We start from the raw sequence: 8,239 nt of genomic DNA, 5'->3' as shown, positions 1-8,239 counted from the left end.
TCATAGTTGCCCTCTCAATTTCCTCACCTCCTACTCACCCTCCACCAATTCCACACTTCCTCTGAATCCATTATTCCAATAAAACACCCGTTGGTGTCAGTGGTAACCTCCATGTCGCAGGGGAAATTGCTCAGGCCTCATTAGATTGAATTGTTGGCCAAACTCAGTACTATTGACTTCCTTGTCCTGCTCTTTACTCTGGGTCTTTTCCTGTTTTCCTCCTATTTCTCTGCCAACTCTGGCTCTGGCTCCTCACATATTCTTCTCAACATAGCCATTTAAGAAATGTAGTCAGAGAGGCTCTTTTTCCTCCTCTTACTCAGTGTTGTCACCTTAGAATCCAAGACTCAGTCATCTCATTTTTGCCCCAGTTTCAATTATCACTGCCAATGACACATACATGCACAGTCCCAACAGAGACCTCAGACCTACATCCTGAAAGACCATGTATGTCCAAATGACTACCTAATAGGTCCTCTTGGATGGCATTAAGATACCGAGAACTTGCTCACCAAATTACATATTGCTGCATCTCTAGGACCAGAAACAATGCCTGATACATAGCAGGCAATCAGCACATTTTGGTTAAATGAGTTAGCAAATAAATGTATGAAACTCCACGTGTCTAAACTAAGTTTATAATCTCCTATCCCTCCAAAACCTATCCTCTTCCAGTGTCCCTATATCCCTCCAAAACCTATCCTCTTCCAGTGTCCCTATATCCCTGAATGAGACTACCTTTGGAAACTCTGCTCTCTTCTGTCATCACAACACTGACTCTCTCAATTTTATTTCCTACGTATGTTTAAAATCAATTCACTTTCTTCACCTACACAGCCGTCTGTCTATGCTACCTCCACTAAACCCACATCCACTCACACCCTTTCCAATCATCTTTCCACAATGTTGTCAGAGTGGTCTTCTTAAAAGATAAATCTGATCATTTGCCAACACATTTAGAACTCTTCAGGAGTTTTTCGTTGTTCTTATAACTAGGTCTCTATCATTAACATGAGCAAAGGACCCTGAGATGCCTGACTTTCCTGCCTGAGTCTCCAGATGCTCTTGTTATAGAAAAGTTTTGAATTCCCTGTAGAGGCCAACCTCCCTTGTGCTTAGGGGTCTTTGCATATAGAATTACTATAACCTAAAGCCCTGTGCATCCCCTACTACCTTACCTCAATGAGTTGACTCCCATTCATTGTTCTCTGATTTCGTCTTCCTGTTAAAACTGTGAGTGATCATATTACACTTATTTGTGTGACAATTTGATGAATATCTGTCTTTCCCACTTGACTGTAAACTCCATGAAGGTAGGAAATGTCTTTATCTGCTTAATTTTATGCTCATGTCCTGTTAGAGTGCCAGCTCATTAAATGTTTATTGTAGCTATTGAAGGAATATATTGACAAGAAAGACCAAGACATGGGTTGAAAGTTGCTGGAGTTTGAGAGATACGGAGAGAATAAAACAATCATACAAACAGAAAAGATTATCTGTAAAGGAAAAAGCTTCCAGGTTGGATTTATTAATATCTGGAAACAGTTTATGCCAGAAGATAAATAATGATACATTAAGCTTTAAGGAGAAAAAAAAATCAGAGAAATCTAGTAAAGATTCCATTATATTATTAATATAAATACAACAGAAAGCCTTCCTCAAATATACGAAACAGAATCATAATGTTTATCATTGTTCGTTTTTGGTGATTTATTTTGTGTCTGTACTATGTAAGAGTTGAAAAAAAGTAGAATGATCAAGGAAACATAAAAATAAAAAATAAAACAAAGTAACATAAATAAAACTTAGCGTGTTTTTTTTATGGTAGTAAATTTAAGAAATAAATCCATTTAGACAAGCAATTGTTCTTAAATTAAACACAGAAACAAACCCCATTGTTCAGTGCACAGATGAATGGTGTGAAGTACACACCACTAAATAATTAGAAAAATTTGCAAGCAAAAGAGAAGAAAAAAGATCAAAGATCCAAATGTGAAAACTAAAGCCATAAAACTATTAGAAGAAAATGCAGGAGAAATATTTCATAACATTCGATTTGGCATTGGTTTCTTAGATAGGATACGAAAAGCACAGAGAACAAAAGAAAATATAGAGAAGTTGGAGTATATCAAAATTAAGCTGTGCATCAAAGGTACAAAGAACAGTGAATGGCAACTCATGGAAAGGGGAAAATATATACAAATCATATGTATGGTAAAGGGTTAATATCCAGAATATATAAAGAACTCCTACAATTCAAAAACAGAAAACAAACAACCCAGTTAAAAAGTGGGCAAAGAACCTGCATAGGCACTTCTCCAAAGAAGATGTACCACTGGCCAATAAAGCACAGAAAAAGATGCTCAACATCACTAATTATTAGGGAAACACAAATTAAAAACCACAAGATACCATCTCAAACCCATTAAGATGACTACTATCAGATAAACAGAAAAGAACAAGTATTCATGAAGATATTAAGAAATCGGAATGCTTTATCCACAATAGCTAAATCGTGGAAGGAACCGAGATGCCCTTCAACAGATGACTGGATTAAGAAACTGTGGTCAATATATACAATGGAATATTACTCAGCTATCAGAAAGAACGAGTTCTCAACATTTGCTGCAACATGGACAGCACTGGAGGAGATAATGGTAAGTGAAATAAGTCAAGCAGAGAAAGACAATTATCATATCATTTCTCTCATCTATGGAACATAAGAACTAGGAAGATCATAGGGGAAGAAAGGGATAAAGAAAGGGGGTAATCAGAAGGGAGTGAAACATGAGAGACTATGGACTCTGAGAAACAAACTGAGGGCTTCAGAGGGGAGGGGGGTGGGGGAATGGGATAGACTGGTGATGGGTAGTAAGGAGGGCACGTATTGCATGGTGTACTGGGTGTTATACGCAACTAATGAATCCTTGAACCTTGCATCAGAAACCAGGGATGTACTGTATGGTGACTAAGATAATGTAATAAAAAAAACATTAAAAAATAAAAAAATAAAAAAAAGCCAGAATCCAAAAAGAAATTGGAATGCTTGTGCATTGTTGGTGAGAATGCAAGGTGGTGCAGATACTATGGAAACATTAAAAAATAAAAAAATAAAAAAAACAGAATCCAAAAAGAAATTGGAATGCTTGTGCATTGTTGGTGAGAATGCAAGGTGGTGCAGATACTATGGAAAATAGTATAGCAATTCCTCAAAAAACTTAAAAATGGAATTACTATATGATCCCACATTTCCATTTCTGGGTATAAATGAAAAAGAAAGCAGGAACTCACAGGAGTTATTTGTACACACATGCTCATAGCAGTATTATTCAAAATAGCTAAAAGGTAGAAGCAACCGAAGTGTCTATCAATGGATGAATGAATAAACAAAATGTGGTATATACATACAATGGAATATGATTTAACCTTACAAAAGAAGGAAATCCCAATGCATGCTATAACAGGGATGAACGTTTGAGGACACTATGCTAAGTGAAATAAGGCAGTCACAAAAGTAAAAATACTGTATGATTCCACTAATATGAGGTAATTAGAGTAGTCAAATTCATAGAGACAGAAAGTAAAATGGTGGTTGCTGGTGAGTGGAGAATGGGGAGTTATTATTTAATGGTTACAGAGTTTCAGTTTTGCAAGATGAAAAGTTCCGAAAATGGATAGCCATGATGGTTGCAAAACAGTGTGAATGTACTTAATGCCACATTTAAAAAGAAGAAAAGAAGAAGAAGAAGAAAAGAAGAAGAAGAAGAAAAGAAGAAAGATACATGTAAATCAGAAGTAAAGAGAATGCAAAAGCCAAGAAATAGATATCAGATAAACCCAAGGAAAAGTGATTTAAATTGGAGAGGGAGGCCTTCTTTGTGATACTGATGGTGATGGTCCTCTGCAGTGGAGAGAAAACTTGGAAATTTCTATGCACCAAATAACCTGACTTCAACATATGTAAGTAAAAGCTGCAGGAATCACAAGGAGAAATGGAAAGAAACAGAACTTTAAACCAAAATGGGAAGCTTAAGCATACCTTTCTTAATTCTTGCCAGATCAAGTAGATAAAATATAAGAAAGGATAGAGGAGCTAGGCTTTTTTTAAAAAATAAATTAAGGTATAGTTTATATCTAGCAAGATGTATAATAAATTTTTACTGAGTATGTATATCCGTGTAACTTCTACCCAGGTTAAGAAACATGGTGACATTTTCACCTCCCATAATGTTACCTGGTGTCCCTTGGCAGGGACAATTTCCAAGGTACTTATATTCTGACCTCTATCACCAGAGAATAATTTTGGCTGTTATTCAATTTCTCTGTCTTTTTCAATAGATGCACATAGTATCTCAATGTGCTTTATTTTGCATTTCCCTGGTGAATTTGAACATTTGAACACCTTTTCATGATTTCACTGACCATTTGGATGTTATGAAGTATCTGTTATGGTCTTTTGCCCTTTTCTTAAAAATTGGGTTGTTTGTCTTTTCCTTGTTTTATATTTCACTATATATTCTAGATAAAGTTCTTTGGCAAATATATGCATTGAAAATACTTTTTTCCAGTCTGTGGCTTGCCTTTCACTGTCTTAAAGGTATCTTTTGATGGCCAAGTATTTTTAGTTTTGGTAAATTCAAATTTACCAATTTGTGTTTTCTTTTATGGTTAGTGGATTTACTTCTGTTCCAAGAAATCTCTGCACATCCCAAGGTCTTAAAGATAATCTCTAATATTTTCTTCCAGAAGCTTTATGGTTTTAGCTTTATATTTAGAACTATGATCCACTAATATTTTATTTATTATAAGCAACTGAGCCAGGAAGGATAAACATATCAAATTCTCTACTTGGAAAAAGGGGAAATAAAGGTTTCTGTACATCATAAAAACTTACAAAATGACCATAATTCAGACCGCCAAAAATCCCTCAATCAATGCTGAAGCATGAATAACAAAGCTACATTATGTATCTGCAGTGCAATAAAATAAGAAATAAATTTAAAAATGTTTAAATTTATATGGAAATCTAAAAACATGATCTCTTATCCACATTGGGTGAAAGAAAAAATCAGTATTTCAAAAAAAGTCTAAAAAAATATGACTCAAATTTTTAAAAAATCTCTGGGACAAAGTCAATTTTGTATTCAGATGAAAGTTTGTTTGAACTAGAAAGAAAGAGAAAGGAATTACTAACAGTAAAAAGGAGTTAATTTGAAGCTAGAGAAGCCATCCCTAAGCCTTTCTCTCATGCTATGAAATGTAGAGAGCTACCATAAAATACAGAGAGTTACCTGAGCATCCCTTGAAATTAGAGAGAGCCAGGAGACCCTGTTTTGACTCATATGATGGGGTCAGAGCCTGCTGATCCTGCCCCTGACCTCTTTCTTCCCTCTTCTCACCTTTAACAAGGACATAATGGCTATCCTATCACCATGTTGACAAGGCCAAAAGATTCAGGCCAAAAGAAACAGAAATGAACTAAAGAAAGGGGACCAGCAACCACCCTCTTCTTGACTCTTTGTGTCTCTGTAGTTGGCTGAAAGCATTCTTAACTGACAAGAGTCCTGAGATGAGAACAGGGATCAGATCCATGGAACAGAATTAGGTTAGCAAATAGAGGCAAGTACAACGGGGGGTTTATTTTATGATGAAGAAGTTGTATCAAATCAGTGGTATCAAATCAATAGGGTTCTGCACTGGGCGTGGAGTGTGCTTGAGATTCTCTCCCTCTGCCCCTCCCCCTGCTCATGCTTGCTTTCTCTCTCTAAAATAAATAAATAAATCTTTAAAAAAAAGATGAATTTGTACTAACCACAAAGATAAGTCAGTATTTCCCTGAAGTGAAGCCAGCAAGGAAATAAACTTTGTTTTCTTTATATTTTAAAACAAAGGCATACATCTTTGTGCGTCTCTTTTCCAATTTCCGTTGAGTATGCTTCATCTTTATAAAATGACTTTGAAATTTCAGAAACAGTTAAGTTATAATGAAAAATACATTTTTCTTGAATTTCTGCTAAAAAGTTGCTAGAAAAACCATCATGGCCTGATGTTTTGGGGATGAGATATCATGAACTGCCATTTCAATTATTATTATTATTGTTTACTAATCAAGAGTCTTCTTTGTTGTCTCCCTCTAAGACCACTCTTGGAATTTATACTTCTTTAGAAAATTGTTCACTTCATGGATTTTTAATTTATTAGTCTAAAATTGCCCATACTGACCCTTAGTTTTTTTTAAAAAAATACTTCTACATATGTTTGTATCCCATTATTTGTTCCTAATATTATTTATATACTTATTCTCCCTCTCTCCCCCTCTTTTTTCTTCCTCTCTCTCTGTTACCTGTTTTATTGCTCTTTTAAAATAGTATTTGGTCTTAGCAATCAACTGCACTCTTGTTTATTTGCTATTTAATTAATTTCTGCTTTTATGCCCTAACTGCTATTTGATTTAGATTTTATTTACTTATTTTATTTTTTTACTATGTTCAATTAGCCAACATATAGTACATCATTAGTTTTTGATGTAGTGTTCAATGATTCATTAGTTGCGTATAACACCCAGTGTTCATCACAGCACGTACCCTCAATACCCATCACCCAGTTACCCCAGCCCCTCAGCCCCCCTCCCTTCTGTAATCCTCAGTTTGTTTCCTGGAGTCCAGAGTCTCTCATGGTTTGTTTCCCTCTCTGATTTCTTTCCATTCAGTTTTCCCTCCCTTTCCCTATGGTTTTAAACTGCACTATTTCTTATATTCCACATATGAGTGAAACCATATATTTGTGTTGTCCCTTTTTCCACCTTTTGGATTTGAAATCCTAGTTCACTTATTGTAAATTTTTCCTTTAAGTGCAGTTTGGGGGTACATTATCACTTATTTTTATATAGGGTGCTTATGTTTCAGATATTTTATAAAGTTTCTTTAGATTTACTCTTTAATGAAAGATTTTTTTAAAGAAATACACCTTATAATTTCTCAAGGGTGTTTTTACTATTCTTTGTTACATTCTAATTTTATGTATTTTGTGGTCAACGTTCTCTCTCCAAAACTCCAGTCTAACCATGACAAATGACCCCAGTCTCATCATGAGAAAACACCAGACAAACCCAAATTGAAGGATATTATACAAAATTCTGACTAATTTGCCTCAGAACTGCCGTGGTCATCCAAAACAAGAAAAGTCTGAGAAACTGTTACAGTCCAAAGGAGGTTAAGGACACATGACAACTAAATATAATGAGGTCTCTTAGATGGAACCCAGAAAAATGACATTAGTGAAATTCAAATTAAGAGTGGAGTTTAGTGAGTACTAATATGCTAGTGTTGGTTCCTTATTTGTGACAATCATACCACGGCCAATTTAAGATGCCAACAATAGGGAAAACCAGGTGAATGTTATATGGAGTTCTCTGTACTATCCTTATCACCTCTGAGTAGATCTAAAACTATTCTAAAATTTAAAAGTTTATTTTAATTTTAAGAAAGCTAAACAAAACAAAACAAATATCCCCCTGTGGTTTGCCTCCTCAATCAGTCTATAATACACGCAAGTTGTTACCATGGCCTTTAGGGTCCCATGTCCCTGACTGCATTGTCCTCTTTACACACTACCCACCCCTCTACTCATTCTACTCTACCCCACCCACATGGACCTTCTGCTTGTTACTCCAGCATGCCAACCATGATCATTCTCTAGGGTGTTTGCACACCCTGTCTCTGGGTTCCACACCTCTCACTCCCTTGTCTACATTTTTATAAAAATGTCATCTTCAAAATGATGACTTTCTGTCCACTTTATTTAAACTCCCTCGAGGCTCTTCCTCCTCTTTTCCTTTGTTTTTTCTCCATAACACTTACCACCTCCACCTAACACACACACACACACACACACACACACACACACACTGTTTTCTTTATTGCCTGTTTCCATTCATTAAAATGTAAGCTTCATTAGGGCAGAGACCTTTTCGTGCTTTTTCCACTGATGTATCCCTAATACCTATAAAACATCTGACACATAGTAAAAACTCAGAGAGTATTGATTGAGTACAATTAATAGGTAGGATGTTTTAGCAGCAACCCAGTGAGAAATGGTGTTGGATTGGGCTTGGTTTATGGCAGTGGAGATGAAGACAGGTGCTCAGCTTTAGGATGTATTGTGGATATTGAGCAAACAGGATTTATGGATGAGTTAGACATATGTTTTTTGGAAATGAGAGGAGTGCAGGAAGTCTTTT

This window comes from Ailuropoda melanoleuca, chromosome 13, assembly GCF_002007445.2.
Source record: "Ailuropoda melanoleuca isolate Jingjing chromosome 13, ASM200744v2, whole genome shotgun sequence".
NCBI lineage: Eukaryota > Metazoa > Chordata > Mammalia > Carnivora > Ursidae > Ailuropoda > Ailuropoda melanoleuca.
This window is presented reverse-complemented; position numbering follows the sequence as displayed.